This window comes from Miscanthus floridulus, chromosome 14 (genome assembly GCF_019320115.1).
Source record: "Miscanthus floridulus cultivar M001 chromosome 14, ASM1932011v1, whole genome shotgun sequence".
Taxonomy (NCBI): Eukaryota; Viridiplantae; Streptophyta; class Magnoliopsida; order Poales; family Poaceae; genus Miscanthus; species Miscanthus floridulus.
In genome coordinates, this window is record NC_089593.1 from 213552 (window position 1) to 232755 (window position 19204).

Consider the following 19204-nt stretch of genomic DNA (forward strand, 5'->3'; position numbering starts at 1 on the left):
TTTACCATTTAACGTTTAGGAAAACACTACCTATGGGCGGTGGAGGCCTTGGAATCTAGTGAAGCAGAAGTGGACCCCGTCGGCTCATGTCTGATCGGCTAGTTCTGATTGGACAATGACGAATGAAGGTGGGCTAACCAGCGACACATGACGTCGCCTTACTTGAAGCGGGTGAAGATGGCACCAACGGAGGTTCGCAGCGATGGTGCACTAGGGTCGGCGGCGACTTGATGACTTCCACCCACCGAATCTAACCGTTTTAGGAGTGGACGTCGGGAAGCAGGGAAGTGCCGAGGTCGTAGTTTTTTCCTTTTTTGGTTGTATGTCCTCCTCTTTGATAAGGTGTGAGTCTAAGTGCTCTTCTATCCTTTTGGCTGTGCATATCTTTCATAGATATAGTGGCCGGATTAATGAAAATCCATTATCTAAAAATATCTATCCATTGATCTTGAAACATGCTATTACGTGTGTTAGCGTAGGGTTAGAGAAACTAGAAGGATATCCACACATTGTAGCCGAAATAATGTTATTGCTTATATGAGTGAGGTGCTTCTACACTACTAAAAATGGAATATTCTTGGTGGCCAACAATTTTCTTGAGGGTGAAATTGAAACCACAGAGAATCTATCATTACGTTACCTGTTGTAGGGAACCACTAAGGAAATACATATTTCTTGAGTACTAACCCAAGCCGGCAATGTAATTCTACGTTTCCTTGAGTGCTAGTCCGAATTGTCAAGGTAATTCCACATTTCCTTGAGTGTTATTGCAAACCACCAAGTTAATTCCATATCTCTTTGGGTGCTATTCAAAACTGTTACATTTTTTTTCTTGAGTGTTATTACACACCGACAAGGTAATTTCAACATTTCATTGGTATTATTCCACACCACCAAGGAAACACATTTCCATGGGTGTAATTGGAAACCACCAAGAGAGTGCTAGTTTCCTTGGTTACAAACCCGCAAGTCAATTGTTGTAGCCACAAGATTTTTGTCATTTTCTAGTGATTCCTCTTAACCACCAATATAGTAGACTCTTTGATGGCTTGTTAGTTAGACATTGCATTTTATAGACACAAATGCCCCCCTTAACATATTTGGGGAATGGAATACAATTTTTTCTTGGTATATTAATCCAAGAAAAGGTATAGTTTTGAGTTGTTATGCATTAGAGAATACATATTGGCACTTAGCTTGAGATGTCTAGTACTTTAGATAGTTTTAAAGCTAGCATGCAACATACGCTAATATCAGATGAAGACAAAGTTTGTATCAAAGTTAACTTTGTAGGTTATGAGCTTTTCATTTGAAATAATTTAGAGTGCAAAAATTATGTTTTAAGTTCTCAAAGTTTTGAAATTTAATTTTTTTTTGAATTTTTCAAATGGCCTCGAATCCAAAGTTGTACTACTCGATGAGACCTAAAACTTTTCAGTTCATTTTTTATTTGATATCATTTTAGGTCCCAAATATTCGTTACATGATTCACTAAAGTGGATACAACAGGAAAGAATCAAACAATTGGTAATGAGTGTCTTCGGGGTGTGTAGTGGTGGGTGAGTTTCTTGTGAAACATCAGTTTGCAAGTTGGATTAAAAATTCATAGTTTTTTCTCGAGAGGTTTTTTGCTATGTTGGCAGTTGGTACATTTAGCAGTGTTTTCCTAAACGCTAAACGGTAAACAATCGGTCACCTACCGTTTAGCCATTATTCGGGCAAAACACCTCATTAAACGGGCTAAACGGCCAATTAAACAGGGTAAACGGGTGATTAAACGGAAACGGCGCACCACCGTGTAGCGTTTACACGGTATTTAAATGGGCTAAACGACCGTTTAGGCGAACAGTGACATTTAGTATAAGATTATGAAATGTTGATATTTAAAAATAGCATATTTTGTATAAACACAAATGAGTGTGTTGTTGTAGTGGTAGAGAGGATGTAACGTTGAATGTTAGGTCACGTGTTCAATTCCTAGAAGTTGTTTGTTTTTGGGTTTTCTAGGTTTTCTAGAGACCATTAATAGAGTTAATGGAGGTGAAAGCCTGATTAACGGAGGCATTTTGTTGGAGGCAGACACCGTGCCCCGCATCCGTTAATAAAGAACGGTCACCTCCGAAAATGATTTTAGTAGTAGTGTAGGTACAAATACCTTGAGAGTCATTAGCCCTTAAGAAAAATATATCCCAGCTACACGTATGAAACTTTACAGGTTTCTCTCGAGAGTTTTTTTTTCTATGTTGGTGGTAGGTACATTTACCTTGGGGATCATCAGTCCTAAAAAATTAATATCCTTAGCGGTAAGTACAAATACCCTACGGGTTATCAGCCCCAAAAAATATATATCCATGGTGGTTGTCATATATTTTTTAAACGTTGTGAAACATTTGGCCATCTTTGTTTCCTTGGCGAATAAATCCTGAGGAAAATCATTTATGGCGACTGGCCTCCAAGATAATTGAATTTCTCTTACTCTCTACTCTTGGCGATCCTTTCTTGAGGGTTAAACGTCAGAATAATTTTCTTGGTGTGTCAAAATAATTTTCTTGGCGGTTTTTGTCGAGGGCTTTTGGCTCTCAAGGTTATTCCATTTTATGGTAGTGATATAAACAAAAGTCTATATGTTTTGCATTTGTAGCACCCGGTTTTAAGAACAAAACCAGATATGCACCATATGTGAGCCCAGGAAGTCAAATCTCATATATAACTACAAATAAGGGTAATATCAAAAGACAATGCTTAATATAACGTATTATTAGAAGAGATATAACCTTAAACAGCAAACATCGGAAAGACAAATCCGATCTTCGGGTGAAGACTCCAATTCCACAGGGACAACTGACTGGTTGATCACAAGCCTAATTCCTCCAAACTCTAACAATCTGGTACCCATCCGGGATTTTTCTAAAGATTTAAAAAGTAAACAAGCGTAAGTACATGTCGTACTCAACAAATATATCATGGGGTTCATGAGGCTTAAAAGGCTAACACTGGTTTAACTGAGATTAGCTTTTAATTGTCACAATTTTAGCAATTGAGTAGCAACAAGTTTATCACCAGCCTATGTAAACACATGATCAGGTAAACATGAATAATGAATAGCAAAAACAATAATCATTATTGAGCATCTTTATCATCAGTGTTCATCATCTATTCTGTAAGGGTCTAAGGCCGCTCGTGACCGTGAGCACTGCTGATATACCAGTTTTACACTCTGCAGAGGTTGTACACTTTCACTGTGAGTCGTGATTTAGCCTTTCGCCCAAGGCGGCCAACCTCTTGACCCACTACCAAGGAAGGTCGGCAGGGTTCACTATGAAGCATTTTAAAGGTTCGTCTAACAAGTTAAGGCCATTAGATTCACTCGACAAACAGATATAGGAACCCCTATCGAATAGCACAATGACACGCAGCCTATACACATAAGAGTAGAGGCTGTCCTATACCCGATTCGTCAAGCCATTCTTACGCCATAAATGTAACCTCTAACAAGCTAGAAAAGATCCTCATACTGAGCTAAAGACAGAGCCATGTAGCCCTCACAGTTGTACTGTAAGTCCTTAGGGAGAGGAATCTAGAGCACCATAAAAATAACCCAATGCTCTAGCCCCCTTGTTCTATGTTGCTAAAAAGCATTTTTAGTGTTTATTGCATATTCCATTAGTCAAGTTACAAGATCATGGCTTTGGTTTGAGCACTAGCATCATACTGCCCAATGCATAAACCCATAGGAATCAAGGGACAAGGTAACAAGGTACTAGAAAATCTTTAGTGGTAGTCAAGGTAGACACATACAACATGAATTATATGATTAAAGGTGTATAGGATAACAATGATGATCCCATGCGATACTTGCCTTAAACTCTGATCCATCTTCAAGTCCAAAACTTCAAAGGAACTCCTTCTTGATCAACACGTAAAGCTCACCGACTAGACAAGATCATAAAGCACCACACAAGCATCTATGCAATCATACATGAAGCAAACAATAGAACTAAATTAGAACAATACACCAAACATCATAAATAGTAAGTAAAAAGGTTTTAAAGATGTTCTACACGTTGCTACGAACACACAGACGCGAAAAGCACTCTAATTGGAGCTATAACGAAAAAGTTATGAATTAAACAAGATTTCCTTTAAAATAATAAATTAAATCTAACCTTGAATTTCAAAAGTTGAAATTATATTTAACAATAAGATAAACATGTAGATTACGTAATTACGAATCTAACGCAACTTGAACGGATCAAATCAGAGTTAAAACGGAGATTTTATGGCCTAAAGAAAACTAGTGGCAAAACTGTAAATAGATGAAAGCGTATTTTAAATCTACTAGAAAGAAACTACGCTTTCATAATATGAAAACGTATTCTGGAAGTGCTCAATGGACTACGGGTTAGATTATTCAAAAGCTAGGGTCTCTTTAGCAAAAGTACAGGGACGACGGGTTCTAATCACTGTTCGCCTAAACGGTCGTTTAGCCCGTTTACACACCGTGTAAACGCTACACAGTGGTGCGCCGTTTTCGTTTAATCACCCGTTTACCCCGTTTAATTGGCCGTTTAGCCCGTTTAGTGGGACGTTTTGCCCGAATAATGGCTAAACGGTAGGTGACCGACTGTTTACCGTTTAGCGTTTAGGAAAACACTGGTTCTAATCTACAAAAATACGAGGGCTCTTTTGAAAAACTATCGGCCGAAGGGGTATCATGAAATCTGGATCGTTGGATTTAACTTGGTCGGCCGGGATTAGAGAGGGAGGGAGAGAGATGGCGCGGCCGGATGGAACAGGGAGCGGCGGCGATGGCGGAGGACATGGTCAGCGCTAGGGACCTCGCCGGCGCAACCCGAAAACGGTCCTAGAGACCACGATTCTTGTGAGACATCAGTTTGCATGTTGGATTAAAAATTCATAGTTTTTTCTCAAGAGGTTTTTTTGCTATGTTGGCAGTTGGTATATTTAGTATAAGATTACGAAATGTTGATATTTAAAAATAGCATATTTTGTATAAACAAAAATGAGTGTGTTGTTGTAGCGGTAGAGAGGATGTAACGTTGAATGTTAGGTCACGTGTTCAATTCCTAGAAGTTGCAATTTTTTTTTGTTTTTGGGTTTTCTGGATACCATTAATAGAGTTAACGGAGGCGGGCACGGCTTCTACCTCTGGAAAGCCTGATTAACGGAGGCGTTTTGTTGGAGGCGGACACCGTGCCCCGCGTCCGTTAATAAAGAACGATCACCTTCGAAAATGATTTTAGTAGTAGTGTAGGTACAAATACCTTGAGAGTCATTAGCCCTTAAGAAAATATATCCCAGCTACACGTATGAAACTTTACAGGTTTCTCTCGATAGGTTTTTTTGCTATGTTGGTGGTAGGTACATTTACCTTGGGGATCATCAGTCCTATATTTTTTAAAGGTTGTGAAACATTTGGCCATCTTTGTTTCCTTGGCGAATAAATCCCGAGGAAAATCATTTATGGCGACTGGCCTCCAAAATAATTGAATTTCTCTTGCTCTCTACTCTTGGCGATCCTTTCTTGAGGGTTAAACGTCAGAATAATTTTCTTGGTGTGTCAAAATAATATTCTTGGCGGTTTTTGTCATGGGCTTTTGGCTCTCAAGGGTATTCCGTTTTATGGTAGTGATATAAACAAAAGTCTGTATGTTTGCATCGAATCTAAACAAAAGGACAAGCTAATGGAAAAATAATCCAATAAAAGATGCTATAAGAATATTACATCGAATTGTAGGAGGATGAAAAAGGCAAACAAATAGCATGATGTTGATGCCTTGTATGTTGATACATTGAAAATAGTAATTGCACTTAGTGAAGGATAATGTGGGAAATTTTTACACATCATGAAGGATGAAGTGGATAGTTTATATGGAGAGACTAAAAGATAGTGAAATTTGCTTCATAAGATACGGTAGATATACTACCTCCATCTAGGAAATAACACAATTCTACTTTCCTAGGCAAAGTTAGAGACTATGAAATTACCTATCTATCGCTACTTTATTATTCTCCCAAATACAAGCACAAGGATCCACACCTTCCCTTTCATCTTCCCGCTAGTTGAGCGCCACCGTCATCGCCTCCTCGTCACTAGCATCCTGTTAGGCTCCACTCCCTCTCCTGCCCCGCCGCCCATTGCAGCCTAGTCCCACCGGCAAGGCGTGTGGCTCCTCGCCCCCGCACGTGCCTTTGGTTTTGAGGCTGAAACCGCCAGACCCTCTCGAGTATGTGTAACTCGCACGCTTCCTCTACCATATCGATGTGTCTCCTCTGTCCTCGTCTTGGCAATCAACTAGTCCTCGCCTCCGATTTGGTCAACACCACATCTTCATCCCTTCCGCATGCCCTCTTGACATCTTCGTCCCTTGGTCCAAGCGCTCTTATTCACCCTTTCACTGTCGTGGTAATCGGCATGGACCTTGTTTGACCTTTACCATCACCATTAAATACCAATTCTGTCCAATCGCATGCATACACACAACCAAAAGATATGTTGCACCACCCCCACCTCGCCTCCGGTTAGTCATAAGCAAGAAAAACTCAACCACAAAGACTTAGCAACCTTGACAATCACTCATCATATACAACAACAATGGCGCGTCTCAACTTTGTCATCTTAGTTGATGATAAGCTTTGTTAGAAATTTAGGCATTTTCATGTTTAATTTAATCCAGAAAAACAGTAGCAAATTTGTGATGACAGATGTACATGTGTGAACTACAAAAATTTGCAACAGTAGCAACCATGACGAACATACTGATACTGAACATAGAAACAGTAAAATCAGAGATATACCCAATGGAGGGACTAGTATCGAAGGCACCAGTGACTCCGTACGCACTAGTCAACATAGTGTGTTGCTCGAAGTTGCGCGGTGATGATAACGGCAGCACCGCCAGATTGAACGTTGCTCCAACAGTGATGAACAATACCACCGACGGTTCGTAACCGTTGTTGATCAACAACGACTATCACCAATGGCCGCCAAAATCGTCGGTGATGGGGGGTTTGAAACCGGCGGTGATTTGAACCTTTTTGTAGTAGTGGCCACTAGTCACCGGGAAGAAGATGATGTAGGTCAGCAATGAGCAGTCACGTTAGACGCTCCCCCAAAAAGGCCTCCGGAACCTCACTCATGTCTGCGAGGTTCCGGGGCCTTGCTCTTCTAATCTTCCATGCATGCAGAAGATGGGAACGGGGAAGCTCGGGAGCAAATCCAATAGAGAAGGGTGTGGGTGTGGTGTTCTACGTCTCATACGTGATGGGGTGGGGCGAGAGTTTAGTTCTTATTTCGGAAGGTCGGCGATACAAGAATAATCACTGGAGGGTACGGGAGTTACGGATGTGGACAGTTACCTGCACTACATCATGCCGTGGAGCGGCGTGGCCCGAGCTCGTGCACGCTCACTCTCACACTCACGCCATCTTTCGGCGACGGCGGCGGTGTGCACACACGTGTGGCACGCCTTTAGTCTCTCTCAACGTCTCAATAGGAGTATATGTAGTTTGCCTATTTAAGTTGAGTCACCGTATAGTCAAAACTCATACGAGACTAAAACTATATTGCACCGTACCTTAACATGACTTACAATGGACTCCGTCAATTATACAGTGAATTACAGGCTGCAGTTACAAAGGTTTTTGGGGGAGGGGTTGGGGTGTTGGGGGGGGGGGGGGGGGCGCGGAGGATGGGTTTGGAATGGAAGCATTCTTTTTTTTTCGATTTGGGAATATGGAGGCATTCGCTAGCAACGGACAATAAACAAGAGAAACAAAAATGGGGAGGACTCCGAGTTTATAAGGCCATGTAATGTAACTAACTAATACTAGTCAATGAATCTAAACAAAATATGGAGGCATTTGGCAGGCTCCATAGAAGCACGGACGGCCTGATGCAACACCAAACCTCCAGCAAGGCGGCCTGGATCTCAAGCAAGGGCCGGTGGCGGCCTGCTGGATCTGAAGCACGGGGCAGCAAAGGTTCGGAAGAGTCTAATTATTTTACTTTGCACGTGAGACGAGACCCACGTTTCCTTTTTTTACTCAAAGAGTCGATTCATCCTCGGTACTGGCTGTTCTCCGTGCCTCTGTTTGTGCCAAGCACAAAGAAAACACAACAGCTGAGGCTGAGTGAGGGGTCGTCAAAAAACTTAAAATCCTTGGATTGAGCTTGAGCAGAAGGTTTGACGGAGGCATTATTCCGCAGCCCATTACCATCAATATAATGCCGTGCGGGTGCAGATCAAGAACTTATCTTATGAGCTAAGAATATATTGACATACTGCAACCCAATTAATGAGGTAGAGATCGATTCATCTGAAAGATGAAGCAGAGACACTGAAAAAAGCAGAGGACTTCTAGGCTACCTGCAGAGGAAACCATCGACGTGCGGCAGGCACAGGCACATGTCCGGTGTAATGGAAGCTAGCTGCAGGCTGCAGCTGCCTTCGCTAGACTATGCTGCAAATAAAATGTAGTCCTGCTGGTTACCTTGTTGATCGGTGAAGACCGTGGCAAATAGCAGGTCGATTAATAAGCTTACCACGCGACTCCAATTTCTATCAGCTCAACGTTGGCCTACGAACAGGTTCCGTCTACCGCAGGTTACACCTCTTGCTCTACGGTGAATCGCGGGAAAGAATTCCCTAGCCTTTAGAAGGTTCTTTGAAAAATGTTTGCTGATCAGCGTCACAAAGGCTGGGTTGGAATCATTAGTAGAAAACAATGGACTTCAAAACTCTGTCCTTACTTGCCATGGAAGATGTACACCCAAATATAGGCATATGCATGCAAAGGAAGGCCTTAAAACAAGTTACATGCAAGATGGCACAGTCACACGTGTCAAGCTAAGTCAGATGCTGACGCATCTAGCTTTGTGGCATTATGAAAATTGCTGGATTTGGACGATGATTGTTCGTCCGGGATGGCCATCGGAGATTCAGGTCAGGAGACAGGAGAGGACAGGGTGGTGTTGTTCATCTGATGGATTTTGTTCAACCACGGGCAGCACCACGGGCAGCACATTTTCAGCGTAGATGAGCTTGCTGTCTTCTTCTAGTTCACTGTCTTCCATTTTGTCGTCATCCAATGAGACAATGCCGTGGGTAGTGAATTGGTGAAAATCTATTATCTCGCAGTTTTCACGGCCATATGTTGAGGTTTCCTGTGCCAGCCTTGATTTTTCGATCAACAATGTCTCCAGATGCATGCAAATCTGTTTCAGCAATATACTGTTCAGAGACTATTTTTCACTGTACCATGGAGAAAATAGGTTATACTCACCAGTTCACAAGTACAACATCATGTTCTATTTACATAGTTCAAGGGATGCAGTGATACTCTTTAGGTGTTGTTAAGAACAAGCTGACAGTACCAACAATTTATAACTAATATGAAATTAACGAGATACTGGAATCAAACTTCTCATCATATGAATCTAAATTTATGTAATGCTGAATTTTCAAAAGAAGCAGAGTACTAATAATTTGACCCTTTCATGCAAGTGTTCAGAAATGGCATCAGCATTAACAACAACTTATTTAATTTATTTAATCTTAAGATTCACATGTAGTATCGGTTTGATGATGAATTATCACCTATTCAATTTTCTTGACGAATTGAAAATCAAGATGTATGTAATTCATGAAAAGATGTTAAAGATGATAACAACCAAGTTTGATAGAAAGATGATTACCAAGTCATCAACGTCTTCAGTTTTTTCCCCTTTCTGCTTTGTTTCTAGCAAGAGCTTGTTCTATACTTCTAGCTGAACGCATCTCTGCTTCGCAAAAATCTATATTGATTTAAAATATTTCTGTTCACGGAGTAGAAGTTTTGCTTTAGCAGCCATTGTATTAGCAACCTGAAACAATTTATAGGAGGAAAGACAAAGGGATCATTTCTGGTAGATAGTACAAAGAATAATCCATTACTTATCGGAAGCATTCTTCTAACGTCATAATGATCATGAAAAGACAAAAAAAAGTGTTTTATGAAAAAAAAAGTTTTGCTAATTCATTGTGTTCAGAGAAAAGAGCTTACTCTGCTAATCATATGGCCACGATGCTTATGTTTCGATAATGCTACAAACCGTAAGGAAACACTGGGAAACTTCAGCAGGTATCCTTGTTAACTCTTGAGTCTCAACTACACTACAATCAACAACTTTGGCCCTGTTTGGATTGCAGCTACTAAATTTAGTCCCTCCTAAATGGTTTAGTCCCATTTAGTCACTCCAGAGTTGCTAGAGAGGACTAAAGCCCTTGTAGTCCTATTTAGTCATAGTGTTTGGATAAAAAGTGATTAAATGGGACTAGATTTAGGAGCTCCTAGCTGAACCAAACACCCCCTTAGTAGATGGGCAAAGGAACTAGAAATAAATAGATTGGCAAACTAAAGAAACAGGAAATAAGCAGATGGGCAAAGGAAGTAAAAATATTTCTTGGTAGATAATACAAATATCTCTCTCATTGTAGTTTGAGAAAAAAAGAAAATACAAATATCTGTACTGAAGACTAATGCTGTACCCAATTTCATAAGATTAGAAAACAAAAACTTTGATGCTAATCAGACTACAAGGACCATTAAATGTTTGCATGTTCCCTAACAAGGGACTCTGGTTTTCTACATAGAGGATGTATAATATCGTATTTGTCATCAAGATATAAGCATGTGGCACCTTACGTCGTCAGAAGCGTTCAGTTCAGTCTCCTGAGATGCAGATTCAGGTTGATGATGAGAGATCAGGATTCAGGAGTGCTGGGTGTATGTGTATCTACTGCTGAATTTGGCATATGAGAACTTGAACTGGCAGGTTTCCTTCTAAGTTGAATTTTCTTTGTTCCTCAATGATACTAGATGTCTTATTATCCACAATTGTGAGCCCTTCCTATTAAACAAAGGAAGCATCGGATCATCAATTTACGAAATAGCTCCATAGGATTATGCCATTGATAGAAATAAAGAAACAAAAGGAGATGTACAGAGTTAATTAAGTAAAAACACATTACTTCCAAAGCATTTTTGTACTTCCACCAAGATGGTTGACTGAAGCAGAAAGAGCCTCCGGTTTGATCCGTGATGCTGCATCTCCTGCCTCCAGTGGTTTTCAAATGACCAACAAGAGTTAGGGACCTGAAATTACAAAAGGTTGCGTGAGCCTTAAACATAAGGCATCCTGGAACAATACTGAAGAGAAAGACAACGCCACACACGAGAAGTACACTTGTGTCTATCAGTATGCTGAGATATTCAGATACACTTGATGCCTCACCTGATCTTTGTTGGGTGGACCGGTGTTGCTATGATGCTGTGCTTTTCTTTAGTCGTCAAAATTATGTGCCAATCTGTCCTCGTTGAGAATTCCCATGGTTTTACTTGCCAAAGTTTGGCACAATCTATGCTTGGGCTCATTTATGGTTTTCAACGATGTGTAACCATATGATAAAGCAGAGTCATGCAAAGGGAAACCAGCATATGAGGAAGCAGAGTAGTGCAAAAGCAACCACTATTCCTGTGACACAAACAAGTCGATTGTGCATATTAGATCACCAAAACGGCATATGTGCCACAACAATTATCTTTTCTTCCTAAAATGACCAATTCACGGTATGAGATTCAGTGCAATAATACAATATTCAGGACAATACTAGAAAGTGATATGATCCAGAAATTGAAATTGTAAGAGAGAGTGAATTTGTTGGATAAAGAAATAAATTGTTAGACATGAATTGTGAATGGTGGCTCCAATTGTAACACAGGTGGATATGACAGTAAACTTAAAAAAAAACAGTTCGGTTTGCACAGTCACTGAAACCATAAATTGAGGAGAATAAGCTTGTTTCTTTATTTGGAACTAACCTGCAGATCGATGTACATTGAAGAGTTGAGTGTGTGAAAGGCATGCAGAATCAGAGATTCAGCATTACGCCCAAGTAATGGAGGGAATTATATTTACATCTGGCCTTGTTCCGCTTAATTTCTCGCAACCCTCATAAATCTCGGCACAGCAATCATCCTTATTGTGTATCTACTGCTGAATTCGACATATGAGAACTTGAACTGGCAGGTTTCCTTCTAATTTGAATTTTCTTTGTTTCCTCAACTCAATGATGCTGGATTTCTTATTATCCACAATTGTGAGCCCTTCCTGTTAAAGAAAGGAAGCCAATTTACAATATAGCTCAGGGTTATGCCATTTATAGAAATAGATCTTTTACGATGGTTGGGAACGTACCTTGATACCTCTAGGTTCTTTCATCTTTTTCTATTTTTTAGTAATTAATTGAGAAATATATTGCAGAGGGTATGTTAGTAATTGAGGTTGTGTCCGTCTCAAACTTGACATAACCCCGCTGCCAGCCCAAGTTTAATAGGGCACTTCCGACCCCCCGCCGGTGCCGCCGCTCAGTTGCGCATCTCCATCGATCCCGCACTGAAGACCTTGGGCATCCAGTGTGTTTGGGCCACCGCCGCCATGTACGAGTAAAGGAGGTGCTTGTGTTCATGTCGCTACTAATCACGGCACCTGTGACGGTTACTGACTACTATGGTGCAGCTGAGGACAGCCTGGCCCGACGGCACAGCTGCTGCCAGGCCAAGCGCACGGCATCGGCTCGGGAGGCGCTGGGAATAGCACGTAATCGACTGGGCAGGTGCGGCTGCTAGTGGCCGTGGCCATCCAGCGAGAGATAGGACGCGCGTGACACTTTCCATGGCCAAGGCTTCGACGGGTGAGAGAAGACCATGGTCCAAGAGACGGAGGAGGAAGAAAAGGACTAAAATGATGGACTTACCCTTATTCGAAAATAAAATATACAATAGAAAATAGATCTTATCCCACATATTTTGGTACTAGCCCCACCTAATTTGGTACTATCCCCACATGTTTGGTACCTCTAGGTACTTTCAGTTGGGTACCTTCTATTTTTCCACCGTCCGATCTTACCCAATGGATGACCCATGTTTTTTTCCAACCATCGTAAAATTTCTCTTATAGAAATAAAGAAACAAAAACAAATGCGTTAAGTAAAAACACATTACTCACAATGCATTTTTTATTGTTCCATCCACTAAGCTGGTTGACAGAATCAGAAAGAGCCTCAGTGGTTTTCAAATGATCAAAGGTCTGACTCGTGATGCCGCATCTCCTGTCTTCCAGTGGTTTTCAAATGAACAACAAGAGTTACGGGCCTGAAATTACAAGGAAAGAAAGCCTGGAATAATATTAATGAAGTGAGAGACAATGCCAAACACAAAAGGTTCATTTGTGACTGTCAATATCTTCAGATACAGTTGCTGCCTCACCTGATATTTTCTGGATGCACCGTGTTGCTACATGGTTGTTCTTTCCTTCAGTTCTTAAACATAGGCGCCAAGCCATCCTTGTCAAGAATTCCCTTGGCTTTACTTGCCAAAGTTTGCCAGAACCCAAGGTTGGCTCATTTATGATTTTGAACGATGTGTGACATTATGATGAAGCAGAGTCCTGCAAAGGAAAACCAGTATATCATCTCATTGTGCTGTGGGACAACTACTAGTGCTGTGATACAAACAAGGTGATTGTGCATATCAGATATTCAGATCACCAAAGTAGCTTACGTGTCATGATTTAGGGCGTCTAATATAATAAGGTGGAACCAAACACTCAGCAGCCATTCATGATATGCCACAATACATGGTCTTTGTTGAGCCAGTTTTCTTTCCTTCTGAAAAGTACCAATTCACGGCATGAGATTCAAATAAAACTAAAGAAGGGTGCAATGATGCAATATTGTACCTGAAGAGGAAAATTGCTAGAAAGTATCATCAACAAGGCATATGCACCATGATCTTTATTCATTGAAACAATTCTCTTTTCCTCCTTAAAGTACCAATTCATGGTATGAGATTCAGTGCAATAATGCAATATTCAGGAAAAATGGTAGAGAGTGATATGATCCAGGAACTGAAATTGTAGGAGAGATTGAATTTGTTGGATAAAGAAATAAATAGTTGGACATGATATGATCCACTTGTAACACAGAAGCATATGGCAATGGGTCATATCTATATGCAAAAAATAACTAAAACAGTTCGGTTTGCACAGTCATTGAAACCACAAATCCAAGAGCATAAGCTGTTTTTTTATTTGGAACTAACCTGCAGATCGATGTACAGTGAAGAGTTAGAGTGCGTGAAAGGCAGGGAGAAGCAGAGATTCAGCTTTCCGCGTCAGGAATGAAGGAAGGCAATTGTATGTATATCTGGCCTTGTTCCCTTTAATTTCTGGCATTCCTCATAAATCAGATATGGGCAGCGATCTCATATTTTGAATTGCAATGATTTGTAATTCCTGGAGAGAAGGGAGGGCCAGCAGAGCCCTGCAGTCTTCAAACGACAGGCTTTGGAGAGATGTGAGGAGCTGAAATTATAGATCGTAAATTCAGTCTACAAAAGAAATAAAAAAATCAGTTTGCACACTTAATGAAATCATAAATAGAGGAGCAAAAGGTGTTTTCTTTTAATTTGGAACTAACCTGCAGATCGATGTACACCGAAGATTTGAGCGTGGTGTGAAAGGCATGCAGAAGCAGAGGTTCAGCTTTCCGCCTCAGCAATTAACATCGTACATCTATATCTGGCCTTGTTCCCCTTAATTTCTGGCATAACTCATAAATCTCGGGACTGCAATTATCTATGATCAGCAGTCGCAGTGAATCGGGGAGGCCCTCCTTGGGCAGCGATCTGATTTTATGAGTCCCCAAGATTATTAATTCCTGGAGAGAAGGAAGGCGATGCAACCCTTGGGGGAGGGACCGCGGAGCCCTGCAGCCATTGAACCACAGGGTTCGGAGAGACGTGAGGAGCCGAAGCGCCTCGTCCTGCTCTTCCGTGAACTTCTCTGTCCGCCAATCACAAACGAAGTATAACCTCTGGAGGGTAGCAGAGAGGCGGCTGCAGATGGGAGCAACAAGCACTGCGGAGATGCTGTCCACCTCAAGGCTCACCAGTTGGAAGGAACCGGCGGGCATTGTTTGGGTCCTTGCCACCGCTGCAAGTAGATCTCCTGCTACAGAATAGGGCTCAGTCTCACCATCTCTCTGATTGTACACCCACAGATGCTCGAGGTTGGATGTGATGAGGGGATCGAACCCATCCGCTGTGATATGCTTGCAATTAACTAGTTGTAGACTGGTAAGAGATGTGAGATTCGCGAGCAGAGCCATTGGCAGCGTGCTTTGCTCACCCTTAAGTCTGAGTTCCTTGAGGCACGGAGGGAGAGGGTAGATGATGCTCTGAGTCTGAGCTGCTGCTCCTCCCATGGACCACCGAGAGAATAGCTTGTCACAATAGAATATGTTCACGGACTCGAGCGACGAGACGCCCCAGAATCCAGCTCCTTCCTCTTGCTCCACAGGCAGGATCAGATTCTTACACCCTTCGAAGCGGACATCTCTCAGTGAGCTGGAGGGTGGAAACTGCAGTACCACTTCCTCATGATCCTCATCTGATGATGCGGTCACAAGCAAACGAGAAAGAGCTGGGAAACATTTGAACAAATCTGACAAAGATTTTCTGGTATGAAAATTGACACAGTGTGAGAGATTGGACTGTGTGTAGCACGACACCATCATCCAGTCCTCTCAAAAACGTTTCCTCACATATATTGACCTCTATACGTCTTAGGGAGTGTAGCTTTTGAAGATCCATAAATGAGAAGCATGATGCATCCTGAATTGTCAACCTTTCTACATCACCAAGATTGTGGAAGGCCAATTCAGAGGGATTCCAAATATTCAAGCTAGTACGATCATAAACCAAGCACTCCGTCCTAATACGGGATACCTTCGAAGTGTGAGGCAAGGGAGGAAGGCACAACTTCGGGCATGCATAAATGTCAAGATCATGAAGACTAGGGAACCATATGGTGTTGTCTTCTGTAGAAGAAATAGGCCAACCCGAGAATAGCAGCGTAGTGAGCATGGGACAATCAGTGCAGCTGATTTTTTCAAGCCTTGAGAACAGATGACAGTTAGGTCCCCCAACCCACTCGACGAGTTCTGGCATATCACAAAACTCAACTTCCTTCAAGTATGTGAAACTTTTTTCTGTACTGCCACCAAAGAAGTCAGGTCCAATATGAGATAACCCAATAATGTTTTTCAGCTTTAGCTTTCTTAGGTGATACATCTGCCCAATAGGTGGAAGGTTGGCCCACGACACACTCTCTAGATGTAGGGTCTCCAAGTTTTTCATGTATAAGTTGTTGCTGCACAACCAACCAGGACCAATGGAGCCATCATGGTTTACAATGCAGAGTCTTCTAATATTAGAGTGTGGCTGGATACTATCTAGGATATCATCTCCAGTGGACTCTTGCTTCTCATTCCAAAGTAATCCCAACTCAACTAAATTTCTCTTTGCCATCAGTTTGGCTTCTTTAGCTTCTTGCCTGGTTGTTACATTTTCAAGCCCATGTATATTGAGCACTCCTCCAAGTTCTTCTAGTTTCCCCAACTCTCCTAGCTCAAAGCCAAAACTCTCTTTCTTGACATGGAATTCTTTCATTTCTTGTAAAAACTTCATTTTCCCCACCTCAGGAACATTGGAATGAAATTCTTTCTTAGCAACAAAATGGCGTAAATTTTCAAGACGGCTAATGTCCTTAGGCAAAGAACAATCACTTCCCCAATGTTTAAGATCTAGAAATTTCAAGTGATAAAACCTAGACACTGTGTTTGGCAAAGACACTTCTGAGTAATAAGGCGAAATAAGTTTTAAGTACCGAAGATGGACAAGGTTTGAAAAGTTGTGTGGCAAGGAACCATGGGAGTTCATGAATATAGATAGAACACGAAGACCTCTTATTTCCTTAAATGTATCCCTTAAAATATTGACTAGGCGTAACCTACTGTATTCTCCAAAAATCATCAAACTCCGCAAATTTTTAATGTCTATCCTTTCCTTCAATTTACCCATGTCTTCATCAAAATTCTGAATATGAGTATCATGCATGAAAATGGATAGGTAACGAACAGTTTTTGGGATTTCATTTACGTCAAAACTAGAACAACTGATATAGGCACATTCTTCTAATGAAACGATCCTTGAAAGATCATGAAGTAAATCATGCATTACGTAAAAATTATCATCTCCTTTTATAAGAAAACCATTATCTAATAATTCATCCAAATAATCTGATCCTATGTCCTCAGTTTTTTTATTCTTCCTAGTACAGTCTATGATGCCTATTGAATCCCAAAAACAATTAATCTCAAGCTTCTCAAACTTATAATCGTCAGGGAAAAGGGAAAAACATGAAAAACATTTTTTCAGATGGAAGGGAAGGTAGTCATAGCTAATTTTCAAGGCTGGGATAATATCATTGTCATGATTTTCTTCTAGCCACTCTTTGTTGTCAAGAATTTTCATCCAATGTTCCTGAAAGGGTTTTTTGATCAATAACCGACCAACTGTTTTGGCATGCAAGTGGGGAGCATTTCAACTTATCTGCTATTTGTTTTGCAATACCAATTAACTCTCGATCACCATGCTCATCTTGGATCCTACCAAATGCACATATTTGGAAGAATTTCCAAAACTCATCAGGATCCAAACCACGGAGGTCAATTGGATTAGTTCCTTTTGTCACCATTTCTACAATTTTTGGGAACCGAGTTGTGACAAGAATCATGTTGCCACTGGTCTCGTCCTTTTTTAATGGAGCTAATAGTTTTTCCCACTCTTCAGTACTGCTACATTCCCATATGTCATCCAAGACAAGTAGAAACCTTTTGGATTTCAACCTCCCTGTGATGGATTTCTGAAGCTGGTCTAAGTTGCCAGTAGTTTCATTTGGTATTTTATTTCCTCCATTTTCAGTTGCAGATAGGCAGCTCAGGATCTCTTTGGTGAGATTAAGCACGTCAAAATTAGTTGATACACATATCCAGACATTAATATCAGGAAAACATTGCTTAATCCTTGGGTCATTGACGAGGTGCTGGGTGAAGGTAGTCTTTCCAATACCCCCTGGGCCAACTATAGGAAGAACAGACAAGGTTTTACCACTCTGCGTCACACTGATAATCTCCTCTATAGTTTTCTGAAAGATGGCATCCCTCCCAAACAACTTCTCCTGTGTGATTTGAGAGCTTGTGTCTGGCCTTTTAGTGAAGGCAGGCATGTGTGGCTGAGGGTTACTGCCTGACACTATCTTGAGCAAGTCAGAGACAGGAGTACAGTTAGAGTGCAGCTCCTCTATGAGCTGCTTGATTTTGTTGGACATTTCCACCCGGTTGAATGGCAACTTTTCAGCATGGCCACCGTGGTCAAGAGACATGGCAGCAGCAACATCGTCTTTTGAACGGCAACAAGAGAAGCATGAGAGCCAGTTACCAGAAGTGTGGCGAGCAGCATGGCGGGCATGCTGAGCTTTGGCGCCGAGGCCACCGCCCAAGTCCGGACTGGCCTCTTGAGTCCCGTCCAGCTTATCCTGGATGATGAAGTAGTGTAGCTTCGTCGAGAGCATCCTCAGCCTCGTCGGCCTTCTTGCCGAGCTTCTCGAGCAGCCCCTGCAGGCCAGGTTTGTTGGTGAGGTCCCTCCCCTGGACCTCGTCCAGCAGCCCTCTGGTGTACATCATCTTGCTTTCGATCTCGTCAAGGTTGAGGCCGAGCTCGGTGCTGGACACGTAGGCTTTCACCAAGTCGTCGGAGAGCTTGTTGAGGACTTGGCCGAGGAGCGAGTTCGCCGCTCCGAGAGCCGTCTCCATCTCCTCCACCGGCACCGGCAGAGATGGATTCGGCTGGCCAGGAAATTGGTTTGAGTGGTTGGTGGACTGATCGGTGGACAGTTTAGCAATGCAACGAATAGTGTGCTGCAAAGGCTGGATGTGCCAACACTTATAAGCAATGGAACCGGTGGTTCCTTGAATGGCCGGTCAGGCGGTCACAGGTTGGCGTAGCAGCGACGCGACTATATATAAAATAAAATACATTTTCTTTTGCCGGAGGGCGACTTGAAAACCATCCTAGCGTGACACGGCTTTCCCAGCTGTCGAGATTCCAGATTCGAGATGTGATGCACCTTCCAGTTACGGTGCACAATCAAGATGCGGTGGAAAAGATAAAATGGGCTGTGAGTTGTCACATCACAACACAGGGTGCGGTGGAAAAGATAAAGCCCGTGGTTAGTTGGTGA

At 41.8% G+C, this 19204-nt stretch overlaps 1 pseudogene; it reads right to left on the reverse strand.

Moving 5' to 3' along the window:
- Positions 1-8754: 8754 nt before the first annotated feature.
- On the reverse strand, positions 8755-18857 carry LOC136504973 (disease resistance protein RGA2-like; annotated as a pseudogene).
- Positions 18858-19204: the final 347 nt, after the last annotated feature.